This window comes from Triturus cristatus, chromosome 7 (genome assembly GCF_964204655.1).
Source record: "Triturus cristatus chromosome 7, aTriCri1.1, whole genome shotgun sequence".
Lineage (NCBI taxonomy): Eukaryota > Metazoa > Chordata > Amphibia > Caudata > Salamandridae > Triturus > Triturus cristatus.
The window spans coordinates 1,192,948,191-1,192,967,609 of NC_140590.1; the positions used below are offsets into that span (position 1 = coordinate 1,192,948,191).

At 44.6% G+C, this 19,419-nt stretch overlaps 1 protein-coding gene and 1 pseudogene across 7 annotated transcripts in view; one reads left to right on the plus strand and one right to left on the minus strand.

The window, feature by feature from the left end:
• The window catches only part of LOC146811566 (telomerase protein component 1-like), a 1,575,504-nt gene that overhangs the window by 482,287 nt on the left and 1,073,798 nt on the right, over window positions 1-19,419 (minus strand). The window lies entirely within an intron of this gene.
• LOC146811569 (uncharacterized) lies at window positions 1,432-2,263 on the plus strand (annotated as a pseudogene).

Below are 19,419 nucleotides of genomic sequence, written 5' to 3' on the forward strand. Positions count from 1 at the left end.
GGAAAAGGGAACTAAACCTCCAAATTTTATTGACAGAGCAGAGGGTAGCATTATGCAAGCATAAATAACACTCTTTAATGCTAGGATTCAGCAGTAACACTTAAACATACATAGTATCGCAGAATAGGTAGATACAAAGAACTGTGTATTATCCACAGACTCCCTCTTTTGAAAGCTAAGATTTACTAATGCTTTGCATCGGGTTTGTGTTACTTTTGTAACGCAAACCAGATGCAAAGTGTTAAGGAGGGATTTACTATGAAACGCAAGCCTGGATTTGTTTTTTATAGTATCCCAAAGTAAAGCAAAATTGCACAGTGTGCCGTCTTGTGTTGCTTTGCATCAAGGGGGTGTTTCATGGGTGGTGCATGCAATTCCGCAAGAAGCAGAAGACCAGGCTATTCAACTAGTCTTCTTGAGGGACTATTAATACTGTTTGTGTTCAGGACCAGCCTCACCACATGCCTACACTCACCTACTTAGCGCCAATATACCTTCATGGATGACAAGCAGCTCTCTACAAATCCACATTACATAACAAACTGTGGATCTATATTCAATGTAAAACCTCAACACAAGAGGAGATGAGGAATAGTGCCAGTTTAATAAAAGTACAGAGTTAACAGAGATAATATGACGGCGGACTGCTGTTTCTGCACCTCACTTTAGTTTCAATTATATCAAATGTCCTTGCGCAACAAGCCCTGGCATCAGCCGTCAATTGATGCCTCTGTGAATTAGATTCTAAGCAGTAGAGGGGTTGGGCGTGCGCCAAGTAATGAAGTCCAGGAGATCAGTGTTTAATTTTCAATAAAGTCTTTATTTGCAATCAGTTAATTCACTTGAAAGCGGTGATTATAGGTTCAGCCAACGCGTTTCGTTCTCAAGGTGAGAACTTCGTCAGGGCTCAGTTGTTGTGTGTCCTTATGACAAAGTAGGATTCAATTAAATTAGATGCCACTCCTATGGCACAATGGGTACAGTACAGTCTAGCTCCGACTTGACCTCTTGCTCAGAGTATGAATTAATGATCCATCAGTCTGGTAGGTGTTCCAGGCAGTAGCTCTGGGAACACTGGGGGTATCACAGGGCCAAGGTCGGCCTTGAATGTAAATTCTTTGGATGATCGGTTCTCCAGCCACGATAAGCCAGTTTAATAAAAGTACTAAAAATGAGAGCAAATGATATTTTCTGCAAAAAAAGTACATGGTTGAGACTCTGCCACCTACTAGTGAACAAACAGATAAGTTCCACCTGAACGTACTCTGAGAAAAGAGAGGTGAGGAAAATATGTGTGTTGTTGAATTTGTATACTTTACACAAATGAACCTGGCCTTTTTAAGGCACTTCCTCTTCGTGAACAGAACGGCAGTGCAGAAGCTTATCCAGTGTCTGGCAATATTGCTTCATTTGTTTACCAAAAAAACAAGTATGGCGGTTTGCAATTTTTTTTATCACACTTATATATGTTCACCTCTGTTTCAGGAGCAAGAAGAGATTCCTGCCAACGTATTTTTGAAGGAACCAGAGCCCCCAGGTGAGTTCTCGGAGGAGAAAGGGGAGACGAGCGATGAAAAGACAAAGCTGGAAGAGATATGGCAAACTGTGGACCTGTCCTCTGATGAAGCGCTTGATCGTCCTGCAGAGGGTCTGGACGATTACAGTGTGGGTGAGAAGACCGGCGAATCGAAAGCCAAAAAGATTAAGCGCTCTGGCCTGAAGAAGGTCGATAGCCTGAAAAAGGCTTTCACCCGCCAGAACATCAAGAAGACAATGAACAGGCTTGTGCCACCAGAGAAGAGAGAAAATTAAGAAATTGCTGAGCCCGAGCCTTCGGAAAAAGTGAAATGTCGGGCTTGGAGTCCAAAGGAGAGGATCCAACCATCACCAACGAGAAGAGCATCCCTCAAAGAGGAGAATGTGGCCCCACAAGAAGAAAAGCCAGAAGAGCCAGCACCCACAAGTGATCCTGGGAAGACATCGCTCAGTGAGGAGCCAACTTCATAAGCTGTCGAGCTGGCTGAGACTGCTCCGTCAAACGAGACCGGGACATCAGAGCCAGTGAAGGATACCGTCAAGATCACCTTGGATAACACCTGGATTGCCATAGGACATGATGAAAAGGATGAGCAAGCCTCTGAAGAGGAGATACAGCTCGACAGCGAATGAACGAACCCCCACATTCCACTAATCAATTTACAAAATGGGCTGTGCAGCAAGATAATTAATGTTCCATTGCTATCAATTAACTACATCTATAAGCATGTCTCCCAATTGAACATGATACTTGGAAAGTCCTTCACTGTTGATTACTCGCTCTTATCATTCAATAACGTCCACCGCACATTTCACAACTCAACATAGCTCAAGGGCTTTCTAGCAAGTCAATCAATAAGCAATCATTATTATTTCCTTGCAATCCATATTACCAATTAGGCTTTCGACCATCATAAACACACCATCTTTGTTTGCTTGTATTTACGAGCACACTTTCTAATCTAACACAACAGCTACGCTGCTCTACACCAGCAATAATCCATATGCATCACTTACCAAAACAGCTTTAAAATATATCAGATGACCATTCAAGCAGATCGACTTCTATACCTAGGCACACACATGCAGCTTTGTTTATCATGATTTACGCTAGTATGTAAAAGTGCAAGTGAAAGCTAGTAGAGGCGTCCCCCAATACTCTTCCCTTCATCCCTATATACAAGCATGCATAGGTAATAGGCTAACACATGTACACACTACTGAAAATCCTTCATTCTCACTCGACTGGAGTGCCTACATGCATGGAGATGCGGGCATGCTTATATGAGGAGCTGTGTCCTAGCGATGCAAATTGCTGCCTTTTGGTTCTGAAGCCCCAGGACTGAATCCTAGCCTCGGTGCTAGACACAAGAGCGTATGGTTCTAGGCAAATCACTTCATCTTCCTGTACCTAAAATGTGTTACAATGTATTTTTGTCATCCCCACTTGCTGTACAAGAACTTGTACATCGTCTCCAGACCCTTCAAATAAGGGTATTTATATAGTGCTCCGTTGCGTCACAGCTAAGTTTGCGCTATATACATTCCAATATATAGGTACATATAATTTAGGCTTCTACAACTATACTTGACAGAGGCTGTAACATGCATAGAGACCCTAGGCTGGCTGCTACGTGCACACATTACGGAGGCAGTAATATGCATAGGAGACTGAGGCTTGTACTTGAATACATGACTGCCAGTACTAAATGCGTACATGAGTGAGGCTGCTACATGCATATCTCATGGACCTCCTATATATCTGGACCTACTATGTGCATACATGACTCAAGCTGCTATGTGCATAAATGACTCAAGCTGCTATTTGTATTAATAACTCAAGCTGCTTAAGGCACACATGACTGAGGCTGCTACATAGAGGACTGATGCCACCTCATGCGTACATGGGTGAGGCAGGACAGAGGGTGCTACACTTATGCAGCACTCAGGCTGCTTTATACATCAGTCATATTCATTGGCAACTTGGACATTCTAGACATGGCACCAGAACTTCTTTGCACACTGAATATAGGTGTGCTAGTGGTGATGGAACCCAGGCTCGCAGTTGCAGGCCCACACACTCATTTGCAGCTCTGCAGCCAGGTTTGCAATGTCCAACAAGCCCTCAGCATCCGAAATCTGCACCAGCGTGCAAACAAATGAAATGAGGCGGACTCCAAACCCTGCACCAGGCTGAATAGCATTTCCAGTTTGCTCCTCCTTATGACGCAGATGACACTACACAGGCAGATTTGTCAACGAAGGCGGTGGTATTGCTTAAACTGATGTACTCCACCCATGAGCAAAACATGGCGAACTGCCCCTAATATTTCACTAAAGCAGATTGTGTTCAACTATACAAAGGCCAAATGGGGACCCTTTTGACGTCTGCCTCCCTCACACTATACCACAGTGGTTGCAAAGGCCTACATTTCTCCCCGGCAGCAGGTGTAGTGCGCCTTAGGTCTTCTCTCCAGGAAGAGCTCTCATGTCCTTGAACTTCTGCTTACTCCGTTTATGCTTCACATTTTTGCTTCATGTCTAACTAACTTCACGGCTATTAAAAGCTTTACTGATGTTTAAAGTTAATAAAGACGCTCTGAAAGTGATATATATTGCCAGTATAAATGGAATGGAAAAATGTACACAACACAAAGTCTGGCCAGTTAATAGCGTTGCTGAACTGCAGCCATTTATCTCTGTAAAGGATAGTGTGTGGACGGTCTTGAGGAATAGAGAGTTCCTCTGGCTGAGATCTGTGCCAGATCTGTACAACATTGGGCAGAGCTCTTCCGGCTGAACTCGCGCCTGAGAGAAAGCAAAGAAGATAACTGCTCTTTGAGGACTAAGCTTTTAAGATCTTTGTAACCTCAGGAGTCTCTCTGCCATGTAAGCCCTCAGCACTATCTACTACCAAGGAGGATAAGCTAAGATGAACTAAGCTGCATTACAAGGGCTGAGGATAAGTCAAGATGAACTACACTGCATTAGAAGGGCTGAGGTTAAGCGAAGATGAACTAAGCTGCATTACAAGGGCTGAGGATAAGCTACGATGAACTAAGCTGCATTTGAAGGGCTGAGGATAAGCCAAGATGAACTAAGCTGCATTAGGAGGGCTGAGGATAAGCTAAGATGAACTAAGCTGCATTAGAAAGGCAGAGGATAAGCTAAGATGAACTATGCATTAAAAGGGCCGAGGTTAAGTCAAGGTGAACTAAGCTGCATTAGAAGGGCCGTGGATAAGCTAAGATGAACTAAGCTGCATTAGAAGGGCTGAGGATAAGTTAAGATGAACTAAGCTGCATTAGAAGGGCAGAGGATAAGTCAAGATGAACTAAGCTACATTAGAAGGGTCGAGGATAAGCTAAGATGAACTAAGCTGCATTAGAAGGGCCGAGGTTAAGCTACGATGAACTAAGCTGCATTACAAGGGCAGAGGATAAGCTACGATGAACTAAGCTGCATTCGAAGGGCTGAGGATAAGCCAAGATGAACTAAGCTGCATTAGAAGGGCTGAGGATAAGCTAAGATGAACTAAGCTGCATTAGAAGGGCTGAGGATAAGCTAAGATGAACTAAGCTGCATTACAAGGGCAGAGGATAAGCTAAGATGAACTATGCATTAAAAGGGCCGAGGTTAAGTCAAGGTGAACTAAGCTGCATTAGAAGGGCCGTGGATAAGCTAAGATGAACTAAGCTGCATTAGAAGGGCTGAGGATAAGTTAAGATGAACTAAGCTGCATTAGAAGGGCAGAGGATAAGTCAAGATGAACTAAGCTACATTAGAAGGGTCGAGGATAAGCTAAGATGAACTAAGCTGCATTAGAAGGGCCGAGGTTAAGCTAAGATGAACTAAGCTGCATTAGAAGGGTTGAGTTTGTAAGGTCAGCATCTGTGTAACATGAGAGATAGTATCTGCTGTTGTAGACATGAGCTTGCAGAATCTGTTCACTAAAGGAATACATGTGCTGTCAGATCCGGGTGAGCAGAGGGGCAGCACTACCATTAAAAAACCTAAGGCCTCAACATCTGTGCAAACTGAGGGACAGCTCAGCTGTCCAATGTGTGAGTTTGCGGGGTCACTAAGCATGTAACCAAAAGGATAAATCTGCCGGCCGAGGCACAAGCTGTGCAACTTGGGGGTATCTGTGCTCCCAGAGCCCAGGCCTGTAATATCTATGCAACCTAAAGGATATATGCAGCTGTACACCTCAGCCTGTGTTATTTGTGTAACTTGAGATCAACTTACTGTCAAAGGATCTTGGGAACACGAGGATGGCTCTTCCGTCATAGGCCTGACCTTGCAACAGCTGTGCAAACTGAGGGACAGCTCTGCTACCAGAGACCTAAGCTTGAAAGATCCCTACAAATTGAAGGACAGACAATGTTGAAGGCCTGTGTCCAAGAGTCTGATATTGGGTGTCACACAGTGCTGCACTGCGACAGTAAGAACCAACAGGAGGGAAAATGGTTCTGAGTTGACTAAGTTCTCTCACAGAGGTAAATGGTTGCTATCGGCATCTTGAGGCTTACTGGCCATACATTCATTTCCCTTCCTCCTTCTAAGCTCGATAAAAGGGTTACCATTGCATAAGGCATTAGTAACACTTATTATTTACAGCAGTATTTTTGCAGGGATTCTGCTCATGCACAGAACTATGCGCAGGAAACCAGGACCTCAGTGAATTGCGGTGTACCAAAAACTCACCTCAGTACCCAGAACCCCTATCCGACTAGCATCAGTGTCTCATTCGCTCTCCGTATCATCTCGAAGCTACCAATGATTAGACAACCCAGAACATGCGACTTAGAGTACTCTCAGGAATGGTGGGAATTAGAAATACCTGTTCGTTATTATTCTCATATCAGTCCACAACAAGAGTAATCAGAGACACAGTAAAGTTTAAAATGTTTATTTTATAAACTACGTGTCCTAAGATGCAGTACTTTGGCCAACATAAGCAGACAAATGATTAAAATCACAACCATCAGCATTGTTACAATACCATAGAAAATGAAGGGAGAAATCATGTTACAAATGACAGTAGAATACAACCACCCTCCCTTCGCTAGTAAGCTAGTATTATTAGACTAATAGAAGGTATCTAGGTTTGAATGGGGAACCCCATACCGTAAATATCAGCTTAGGTGAATCACATCACAGGATCAGCTTTGCTCTCTGTCTGGAAAAAGTCTTCTCCAAAGTGAGTGTCTCATGCATGCAAACTGCAATATTAAAGGCGCTCGAGTTTCAGATATTTGCAGCGGTGTGCGTGTTATGGCTAGAGCGTGGGCTGATCAACCTGAATTCAGAAGCATACATTGTTTGTTGGCCCAGACTGCTTCTGCACACAATGTTCAGACCAAGGTCGCGGTGCACGTCTAGGGATGTGAACAACAGACCGCTCTCATGTGAAGAAAAGGCAAGCAAGCAGTTTTCATATAATAACATCCATCTGCAGTGTCGTGTGCAAAAGCAGCAAAAGTGGCAAGATGGCGTTTTAACTTCTAAGACGCTTATGCTAACATAGCAATGTGTGTACCTGGACTTCCGTCTCCACTACAGTATGAGAATAACAACCACTGCAGTGAGAAGCGATACATAGAAGAGTTAGTTGTGTATATTTGCTAGCAGTTTCTGATTAACATAGTCTTTAGCTGTGAAACAGCATGCACCGGCTTTTAGTCGTATTGGTGCAAAGTTCTCAGTTATAACTAAGAGGTTTGTGAGAAGGTTATGGAATAGTGGAGAACTCTAGATGAAGAAAACCACTATCACTGATTAGGTGGAGTCTCTTACATTCTTCTTTGATTCAACCACTTTCATGAAGATCCAGATTTCAGTTTGCCACAAAAATGTAATCCTTCCAACTCAAAACACTGAAGCATTTTTTTCATTGCATCTTTCTTCCACGGTGTGAAGAGGAGTCAAATGCTCACATGCGTTGACTAAGCCAATAGCGAATATTTGGGAATGCGAGAGCGCTGTTATCAATCATCTAAAAGCCACAACCCACCTTTCCAAACAGATCACCTAAATCATCTTCTCTGTGGTCCTATAGGTCATCCAACAGCCAAAATAAAGATCACGGACGGAGGGTGTGATTTCTCAGTGCTGGCACTACCTTTCTGGAAAGTTTTACCTATTTAAAGTAGCGTAATTTACAACCATCTGAAGTTTAGGGAAAAAACCTCAAATCCAGTAGTTTCAATAAACCAGCACAAATGTAGGCGGCATATGCTCTCTGTGCTCTACACTGAAACTGAGCACCAAGAGACCATGTGAATGTAGATAGATATAAGGGCTTAACAAAAACACATTCCTCCTACCGTCTAGCTCTCTCCTAATTCCAACAAATGTAAATATTCCCAAGCGTAGGAATGGTGGAGGGGGAAAAAAAAAAAGAATCGGGTAGCTGGCATCCAAGGAAATAAACTTAAAAAACGCTTTTGGTGAATCTGATATTTATAGATCATACATAATGAGTCTATTGCAGGAAGAATGCCCAACAGTTAGCCTACTTAGCTAGCCTCAAAAATGTTACATCTAAAGTAAAACATATCCAGATGTTTGCAAAAGGTGACCCAAGCAAGAAGTAGTAATTTTGATTACAGGAAGGTGTTCTGTTTGATAGCGACTAGCTTTCCAGTTTCACACCACTATAAAGGAAAAAAGAAATGACTAAAAAAAAAAAGTCCTCCGACACAGTGCAAATAAAAGCGTAAAGCACATCTAACATCTACATCACTAGCCCTTGAATCTTCTGGCAGCGGAGAGAGCACCCAAGTTGTCAGGGGAAAGATAGGAAAGCAAATGTAATTTCTAAGAAACCATCTACTGAAGCTACACAGCTGTAGGAAAGAACAGAGCACTGTACCTACTGTGTTAAGAGATCATGCCTCAAAGTCAGCTGGGACTCGGGATGGCTCCTACATGTGGGCGGAGGAGCGTCGCCCCACTGCTTTCTCGCAGTGCGAGAAGCAGAAATATAAAATGGTATTATAAATACAATTTTATGTTTCTGCTTCACACACTGCGAGAAAGCAAAAGGGTTGGGTTTTACTGTCCTGCTCTAGGGCAGGGGAGGAGTGACTTGCCCACTCTGAGGGCGTTGACTGTTTGGTCGGCCTCAGGGATAACCAAACCAGTCATACGCACACTGCCTTTTCTCCATGTAGGGTGCATGGAGAAAATGACCTCCCCATAGGCGCCTGTGTGGTCGGCGTCCCGACCAATCGCAACGCTGCCATTGCAGCGTTGTGAATTGGCTTAGGGGAGGGAGGTTGCCTGCTCCTTGTGAGGAGCAGAGAAGCTTAGACGACGTGGGACCGTACCGGCGAAGGTAAGTTAACTTTAAAAAAAAGTTTAATTAAGCCTCCCCCCCCGCGAACCCCCTCCATGCATGACCCTCTCACCTGCGAGTCTTGCCGGCCGCGACTGGGCTGGGAGGACTCCCCCAGATGGAGGTGCAAGATATCAAAGAACCAAACCAAAGGAATTGACAACTTTGTGGTTGTTTTCACTTATGGCGTGCATGTAACAGTCTGCTTAGGCAATCTTCTATCAAGTTGAGCACTCAAACCCTTCAATGCAGGGCATGAAAAGGAGACCGGCTGAGAGATTGCCTGCTCCAAGATCTCCACTGTCATTCAAGGCTGATACAAGAATTGAATTCTATTATTTGATGTAAAATAGGGCAGTGGTGGTGTTTATTTTATTCACACCCACCGTGTGACCAATGACAAGAAGTCCTTTAGTGCCAAGAAAACAAAATCAAATTTAGCACATTTATAGGATAGGATGTATCTGATGTGTCCTTTAAGGTGCTTATGGCAAGATGCCAGAAGAAGCCCTCTCAAATGAACTTAGAAGAATGTATTATTACTTACAACTGAGGCTTCAGAAAGTGGAAGGGATAGCCTAATATACCGAGAGCATATGCAGACAGTTTCAATGACATAAGGTGAGGTGGCCACATCGCAAAAGATTTGGACGAGTGGTCCAGCAACTTAAATGGGCGTAAAGTTGGGCAGAGGGCATCTCTAGCCTGGCAGGGGGAACACATTCGATTCAAGGCTCCTAAAGGTGGAAAAAAAACTGTGTAATTGACAGGTAGCCTTGGACATCCCTTCACAAAAGTAATCTATTGTTTCCTTGCGAGCCATCGCTCTGTCTGAGGAAGAAAGACTCTCCCAAGTCTGATGTCATACTTGGTACCACCTGGGCAGAAAGAGTATTCTTTGGATGAGAATTGGAGAGGCCAACATTAGGAGTACCAGCTGAAAACTGATCACTGCAAGATGCAATGAATTGCCTGGATGATGACAAGTTTACATGATGGTTTTTCAGAAACAGAGGCCCTGTCAAGGAAGTCATGCAGCAGACACCACTGGAAGGAAAGGAAAGTGAGCTGGGTCAGGCGTAATTCACCAAACAAAGCTTGGGCATTGATGAACATGTCTCAAACAGTGTTGAGTGTTATAAACCAAAGACAGCTCGCATGCAAGACAACTCCGACGTATGCACTAAACCAGTAGTATTTTGTTCATCCAAATCAAAGATGTCTCCAGCTACTGAGTTCCAGTCACGCCACTGCTAAGGATATCACCACTAAGAGAACTACAGGCATCTTTATGTTATCCTTCATGTCTGTTGAAGGCTGAAGGGCAGAGGTAAGCGCAGTCCACTGTTGCTGAACAAGGCATGGTTGGCGTTGCCTTGCCATTGCAGGCAGCAGCTGTAGGACTGCGAGTTACGTACTCCAACCTCCAATTATGCTTCACATCACCGATTCGTCATTACCTACCAAATCCAATCTAAGAAGCCATGGTAAGAGAAGATTCTGACTTATTCATGGATCACGTACAGGCACTAAGTAGCTTGCTCATTTTCTTCTTATTGAAATATCTACTTATTACATTTGTAATTCCCTTTGAATTTTCTCTTTGTGGCAGTGTCTTCAACAAAGAATGATCTACGGATTTACGCACAGCCAAGGTAGAAAAATGGTGCCGTTTGACACAGGCTGGGTTTCACTGAGGTGAAGGTATCAAGTAGAAGCAGAAGGGTTACCAATTTATATAAATCGTGATAAACTGCTATAAAAATCTGTTAACAAAACTTTAAACACAGACAGTACAGTGCAGTAATGCCAATCCATATTGAGGTATAGACAGTGTTGAGGGGCAGAGCAAAATGCACTGTGCAGCAGCATACAGAGATGCCAAGATGCATTATGGCACAGTTTGAGAAAAGTTAGAAGTAGAGGTGCAATCACGCCAACAGCACAAACGACTGTAAATGGAGCCACAGTCTACTGATGCGAAGTTCACATCCACACACAGCTACTGCATATACAGAGGCTAAGGTGCACTGACAAAGAGGTGCAGTCTGAAAGAAGTTGAGGCGTGGCCTGAGAGGCGCTGAGGTGCACAGAGGCGCAGACATACAGTCAATGAATGAACCAAGGGCAGAAAGGTTAAGAACAATGAGGCCCAGACAGAATACATCCACATGTCATACTATTACAGCAGGTGCTGGCTAGCTAGCCTCAGTTGAGTACCAGTACTTGATGGCAAGCTATTCACTAGTCTAGGAAGCAGATTTCCAACAAGCGAACTGAAATTTCCAACCTGGAATTTGCAATTCCTACCACAGCAGAAGAAAGAACTCTGAACAACCTTGGGGTCAGGCTGCATAATTTGTGGCTGAATGAGCATGTAGGCCTCAAATATGAACTGAGGTGGAGATACATTGGGTTTGGGCCCCCCAACACCTAAAAAATCTGGGTATGATATCTGGAATGTACTCTGTGAGAAAAGTGGAGAGTGGAAGAGCAGGACAAAAAAACACCTAGGGTAAACCTTTCCTCAATTGAAAAAATGAAGAAAACTGAAGAGAGTTGCTGGTGGGAGAAATACTCTGCAATATCCGCTCCTGCCACTTAAAACCTGTATACAATGTGACCTCTGTTCCCAGTTTACAACTAGTAAACAAGGCTAGGGATAGTATTCCCAACAGCCGAGAATGTTGAAGCCTGCAAATGCAGACATATGGTTCACGCCATGCTTGTTGTAACCAATGCCACTCAAAAGAAATGTAGGTTAGGTAAAAAATAACTTGATTTTCGATTTAATGACATAAGATAAACAGAGCGTCTTGTAGCTTTGATTTGAAGCTGGACTCATAAGCCTTGTGTGTGTTTTTAATGCTTCTATTGCATCACCATTATTGATGCAGACCCTAGCTCAGATCATACTACGGCTCTTGACTTTTTCCAGACCAGATGGTGAGAAAGGTTTGGAGTCAAGACCGCTACAAAATGTACTATGTTGTTATCAGATGAGGCCACCAGTAAAATAATCTAATTTGTGAAACCTCAGTTACACTTGCCCATGGTGTCCCCACATTACTTCTACTTTCACAGTGTAGGAATGAGGGATGGATGCCCTGGTAGGCTAGATGGAAACAGAGAACTCTTATCCATGGAAGAGGCAGGAGCCTCGGGCCCTGCCCCAACCACCACTTCCTTTGCTCCTATACTAACACACATCACAAACTTATGATGGCGAGCCTCATGTATGGCAGTGGAGAGCATGTGCACGAGTGGAGGTATGAACAGGCAGAAAGCAGCTAGCAATAATGTTGGGATAGGAATGCATGGAGTATTATCATGTTCCCCTCCTCTGAGTGCCAAACTGCGAGTAAAAGTTATCTTTTTATTTTGTCCCTAGCCTCAAACTAATCCAGTGTGTGCTCAGAAGCCCAGGGATATCCCTTGGCATGAGTCAGGTCCTGTTCCTGCGCTGTGACCTGGAGGATGGACCAAGCATGCAGTCTTTGCACTGACAGCAGACTGTCGTTCCTGTGATTGGTTTAGAACATTAAGCAGTGGTGGCAGCATACCGTGTTTATGAATCCATTGTTGTGACCAGACCTTTTTATCTGTGTTCACTGGAGAGAAGACCTACTAGCCCTCTCATCTAAAGTTCTGTTTCTATGCGCTAACCCAAAACCTAGCGCTCACATTCCAAGCATATGTTGTGCGTGTTTGCCTATGTGACCTGTGTGCTACATGTATTGCATGGATTAGTAAACCAGAGTAATGGAGGCCTGTGGAATCCATTTTGGAATTCCTCTGGCCCAACTTTATCCACAAGATGGAGGTGAGGTTATTTTCCAGACAGAGGAAGTGCATTCCTAACATTCCTAAAGCTGGGAGTTGGTTATCTAGACGATAAAGAGGGAAGAGAGAAGGGAACACTTCTTTAGAAGTTCAATAAGGCGTTTTTCTGAGAAGGGCTGCTGATTAGTCTTTCTGTAAAACAGCCATTTGGTAGATGGTGAGGGTGAAGGATGGGACTGCAGTCTGATGTTCAAGATGAAAGGGACCCCCTTAGGGGATGTCAGGCTTTTGTCTTTACCCTGCTAACTCTTGAGTGTGGCTGAAAACAGCCAGATGCAAAATGCTCACACCTATTTGTGCCTCTGTTGTGAGTGCTGCAGGCTAAAGACTATCCTCCTGTGAGGAGCATTGCTCTACACATAGGCTGTGTCTAGAAAGCAGTTTGAAGAGGACACTTGAAAGTAAAACCACATTAAACTGGTTCTGAAAGTGCACACAGGGTATTCACATCTCCTGTCCGCTTTGTCTGTATAATAAGTAAGATCAACTTACCCACTTGTTGTTCTAGTTCCAAGTTCTCTATTACAAAAAAAGGAGTGCTCAGCAGAATACTCATGAGTGCCTCTGTGCAACCTGTTTGCCTACAGCCAGATTGCCAGTGGTACGATGACGTGACCAGAGTCTGTCTCTTGCAATAAACATCTGTTCACATGACATGAAGCACCTAGGAGTCACCTGCCTACTGAGAGGGAAGGAGCCTACCAACCATGCAGGAGAAGTGCCTGTCCAGGATGAGCCAGGTGCAGTGACACCCTGGTGATGGTACAGTCTGCCAGAGAAGGAGGATGGAGGACAGTAATCTATTTACATTGTGTCTCAGCAGGTATTGGACATTCCAGGGGTTACCAGAAGATCGCAGCTGACTGACCTGAGCCACTTTGTTTACAGAAGGGGGGCCTGAGGGTGGTTGTGCTGCCCCTGAAGTTGACCTGTCCATAGACCAGGTATGTGAGCCAGTCACATACTAGTAGAACCTGCCTAGCGGCTTAACTTGGCCCAGTTTTGCAGAGCCATAATAGGATGCACTTCAGAACAACAGAGGCAAGGTACTTCAACACCCACTGTTAAGGTACAGTAGTCCTTGCTTGTCCCTAGACCCTCCCTCACCCCTCGGACAGGGTCTGGCAGCTAAGGCAGCTAAAGCAACTTCTACTCACAAGGGTATTCAGTCTGTGTTTGCCGCTGATTCACTTCTGTGTTCCATCTGCTATAGGCATGGCTTAGCCAGCTTAACTGCATTACAAAATGGAGGACAGACTTCAGAGCTCCAGTCCAGAATCTTATGAAAAAACCTGTTTGATAACTATCACTGATTTTTATTAGTCTTTTGAGGCTGTCAAAGCAAAACAATCCCAGGGGTACCCAAGTAATATTGCAACTATTTTACCCCCTCCCATATGGCTGAGATGATCCCTTGTCCCAGTTCTCAGCCTTCAAAAGCCTCCTATTTGCTTCTGAAGGTGAAGGTAAAGGGGTGTAAACTATAAAAAGTAACAACAGCTTTAGGAGGCCCTTTTAGTTTCTTTTTCTGTCACTCCCTTCATGTCCCGAGACCTGGGAAGCAAGGGCAGGACCACAGGTTTCATCATCATCATCATATTTATCTTTCTTCGGTCAATCTTGAAGGAAGTACCACAGGTATTGAAGGCCAAGGCAGGGGTCTCGATTGCTAGCCCTGGCTACCTTAAAGTCATGCCCACTGGGCTCTAAACACTTAGGCTGCCTCTCTGCGGAGCTGGACATAAACGAGATAAAAAAAACTGCAACACTGACAAAAAAACAGAACAGTGGGCAGGGCAGTACCATGGCATCAGCCAGCTAAGCGGCCAGCAGTGCCAATCCAGTCCAACTAGGGTCGGCTGTGTGCAGGGTGATGGTGCAACCTAGTCTGCTGTATTGAGCGAGAGTCCCATCCTCCCTCTTGGACAGACATACTTGCTGCATTGTGTGCAGAGCCTGTGTCCCCGTTACAGTTGTACTGTATGGCGACGTCTGCAGAACGCCTATCTTTGGCGCCGAGATGCCTGGGCCCTGCTGCTGCAAGGAGACCCAGTGGTATGAGAGGCTCACATCAGCTCACGCAGGTCTTTTGATAGTCAACCGGCAGGTTTTACTTGCCTGCATCAGGGCCCGTTGCACCCCTGCTACATGGATCTGTTTATTTTTGTTTTATTCAGAATAAGCAAAGACTTCTGTGCAGAGCCAGTTAATGTTAAATGTTGCAGGCTTTATTTAAAAATGATTTCTATATTTTATATTGCTGGTTGAATGAATGGAAAAACTTGGCCAGTCACGTATGTACTGGAATTTAAGGCAAAGGTTAAAGACACAGCTTTAAGAAGCAGGGTGGCATTTCCATTGCTGATATGCTTTAAAATAAGAAGCACTTTGCCTGAGTATATCACAGTACCAGCCGTGAGACCGTTTCATTCCCAGCAGGTTTATTCAGTGCTGCGGCTTGTGCTTTCAACATAAATATAAAACGACTGTAAAAATGGTGATAACCTTTGTCTTTAAACTCCTGCTAGAATTTAAATATTTCTGGATGAAAATGTTCAACACATTAACGGTACAACAGTGAGGATGAAGCCTTTTTTTTATATTTGTTTTTTTCAAATGCAAAAAACAAACCTTACATATGCATGCGCAGTCGTTGGGTACACACTATACAGGTATCATTACAAGATAGTACAGAGCTACAAATCAAATTAGACACGAGAAAAGCAAAAACATTACAACAAAAATAAAGGGAAAATGCTAACTATGATGCAGAATTGATACAGCTGGCGTCATAGCTATCAAATATCAGGTACAGTTAACAGATTGGAAGTAAGAGGGCTCCATATATCTCGAGGCTTTGACGCACTGGGCAATTCTTCAGCATAACAGGTGAGTTGATCCCGGCAATATACCATGTCTTGCACCCAGCATTTGACAGTCGGTGCCCTTCTACCTCCCCAGCATATAGAGACTCTGCGTTTGGCAAGTAAGAGCGCTATTGCCACCAATCTCCTAATAGAGGCCTTAACAACTGTAACATTGCCTAGCAGACACAGCTGGGGTGTGCAAGCTATGGGTGTCCCCACCATCAATTGTAGAGTTCTTGTGACCTGTTCCCAGAACGAGAATACTTTCGGGCAATCCCAAGCCAAATGGCAAATGTCAGCATCCGGGGAACCACATCTTTTTCAATTAGCGACCTCACTTAAACCATATTTATACAACTGAGCAGGTGTATAGTAAATTTGGTGCAAATACTTAAAATGTACCAATCGTAGGTTGCCATTTGCCGTGAGCCGCCCCGTCAGTTTACAGCAGGCGTCCCAGTCCTCCTCTGAAAGTGGTTCAGGGAGAGATGCATTCCATTTTTCTAATGAGCTTCCACTTGCATTGGGCCCCTTCTCTCTGTGAGGCTCGATATAATTGTGTGACCAGCTTAACCCGAGTCGGAGTGTTGTAGAGGAGCTGTAGTGCCGCCAGAGTGGGGGGGGGGGTTCATCTGGAAATTGAGGGTATAACACGCGCGTCGCCAATTGCAATCTTGTGTATACAAATGTTTGCATTGCGGCATTCCTCCTGTCCCCAGTAACAGTAGCGGCTTCAACAAACCGACCCTGAGGAAAAGCATCCGCCATAATAGACAGACCTATTTTATGGAGAATTTTCAGTGCACCAGGTTCTCCCGTCACTGAAATGGCTGTATGATGCAGGAGTGGCATATTTGGCGCATAGAGTGGTAGTTTATTCGCACGTTTCCCCAGTGCCTGCCATGCCTTGGCTGTGGTTTGTACTGTGTCTATTTCTCCCTTTTCGAAATCTGTATGCTGGTTAACAATCATGGCTTTGAGTGGTATCGGGTGTACTGCCCCGGCCTCGACCGCTACTTGTGGTATGTAATCAGGAGCTTGCTGCCAGTAGTAGGCATAGTGCGCCTGCCCACATAGATAATAGAGCTGAAAGTCTGGGGCAGTGAAACCGCCCATCTCGTAGACGAGAGTTAAGATTTCCCATTTAACTTGCGTTTTTTTCCCACCCCATGCAAGTGAGATTAATAAGGAACGAAGTGTAGTGAAAAAATGTTGTGTCAGGTGCACAGGTACATTTAAAAATAAGTATAAAAACGCGGGAGAATCACCATTTTCATCAAAGCGATCCTATCAGCAAAGGATAGCGGGAGGGCTATCCAACGAGTCACTTGTTCCTCGAGGCGTGTGATCGCTCTACCAAAATTTTGCTGAACTACCACCTGCTGGTCCCGGTGAATCCAAATCCCCAAATACTTCACTGGGTCGCTAAACTACTCCAACGGGATAATCCAGTGATATCCGTGGCGTGCAATCTGTGAGAGGCAATATGAGTGACTTAGCCCAGTTGATCCCGAGGCCAGAGTGCCATTCGAATCTTATTATATTCCCGGATAAGCTGTGCTAAATGGGTTTCTGGCTCACGCACATTCAGCACCATGTCGCCTGCGTACATGGAGACTGCCAGGGGTCACTGGTGAAAACGCAGCGCAGCTTGAGCATTACGCTGCCGGAGAATGCAGGCCAATGGTTCCAATAATAGGGCAAATAATAAGGGCGATAATGGGCCCCGCCTGCCGTGTGCCTCGCTGTATCTGAAAGGGAGCTGACATGTGGCCATTAGTTCGTACACGTGCCACAGGGTCAGTATGCAGCAGTTTGATCCAATTTGTAAAAATGAAAGGGACCCCCATACGATGTAAAATCGCGAACATATCCTTCTAGGAGATAGAGTCGAATGCCTTGGCGGTATCTAATAGCACCGCCACCGCCGGGAGAGATGGCTCCAGTACATGCAGCACACCAAATAACATACGCAAATTATGCGATGTGGACCTGGTAGGGACAAATCCTGATTGATCAGGAAGAACCATAACTGGCAGTAGTAGCCGCAGCTGATTGGCTAATACTTTCGCTAGGATTTTTACGTCAATGTTTATCAAGGACAGGGGCCTGTATGACTCACACCTATTGGGTGCCTTGTCTGGTTTCAGCAGGGCAACCACCAATGCTTCTCGCAGGGAGGGAGGAAAACTCTTGGAGTCGTATGCCTCCATGTACATTTCAAGAAGGATAGAGGCTAAAACTTCAGTGTATTCTTTATAAAATTCAGCTGGTAGGCCGTCTATGCCCACGCCTTTCCATTCGGAAGTGCAGGTATGGCCTTGCAAACCTAATCTACTGTTAGTGGGTGCATTAAAAATTCTTGTTGGGTACGCAAAAGCCACACCAGCGCTATGTCATCTAGATATTGTGCTATGTCTGCATCAGTCGCTGTCCGCCGTTGCTCATACATAGAGCAATAATAGTTTGCGAACGAGTGATGTATACTAGGTGTGTCATAGTGTGTAACATCGCCGTTCATGAAAGCCTAAACTATATAATGCCATCCTCGTGAGTCTATTATCCTGCTGGCTAACATTTTGCCAGGCCTGCCTCCTTCGCCATAATATCTAGTTATGTGCCTGCGAGACATATGTCGGATTTCTTGATCAGCTACCTCATTGTATTCGGTGACCATTGTTTTAATGCTCGCTAACAAAGTAGGATCTGCAGAGGTACCATATGCGCGCTTAAGCTCTTAGTGCCACGCAGGGATTTTAAGACTCCGGCTTGTAGTCCGATACATGCTCCCTGTATGGTCACTTTCCCAGAGTGTCTCTACACATGAGACTGACCCAGTATTGTGAGAAATAATCCGCGATTGCTTCGCGAATGCCCTCACAGCAGACTTGGTCGAGCAAAGAGGAGGGTTGAAGTCTCCAGTGGTACTGTGGGGGATTATGCGTTGGTAAAGACAGTGAAAAGGACCGGCGAGTGATCGACAGGGTCCGAGGTAAGTGTCGGACATGGAGGGTCCAGGACGCCACATCAGCGGTGACCAGCCAGTGATCAAGGCAGGACCATGACTGATGGACATAGGAATGACACGTGCCCTCTCACGTATTTGGATACCGCAGGCGCCAGATATCAGTTAGTTCTAGATTGTGCATACCATTGAGCACAGAGGATGTCGCCCTTTTCAATGTATGCTCTGCCGTTGAGCAACAGTCAAGTGTGGGTTATAATACAACATTAAAATCCCTCACATATGTTTGTTTTGTGTTGTTGATAAACTCAATAAAAATATTTCAACAAAAAAAAAAATCCCCCACATATAATGGTCAACGTGGAGAGGTTGTATATTTTACACCATAATGTCTCATAAAAGGTAGGGTCATCAGTGTTGGGTCCATAAACAGACTATAAGTACCCGCGTACCACACAGCATACCCTGTACCAGTATGTAACGCCCCAACACATCCTCTTCTACATGTATGAGATCAAACGGGATGCCTTTTTTGATCAATATCATAACGCCTTTCGAGTAAGAGGACCCTCGCCCATCTGGATGCCACTGACGAGATACCTTGCTTAGTCGGATGCGTTTCTTGTAATAGCGCAATTTGTACGTTGTGACGGTCCAGATAGGATAGCACCTGTCTAACTTTTTTGGGGTTATTAAGACCCCGAACATTCCAGGTCAGCAATGAAATCCCCTTAGTTTTTGCATCCGTCATTACCTGTGGAGAACAATATATATAGCTCATTGTAGTACATGCCCATATCTGTCGATGTTGTGTGTCCCACGCAGTGATAAACACATATAAATCCCCAACATCCCAACCCTCCCAC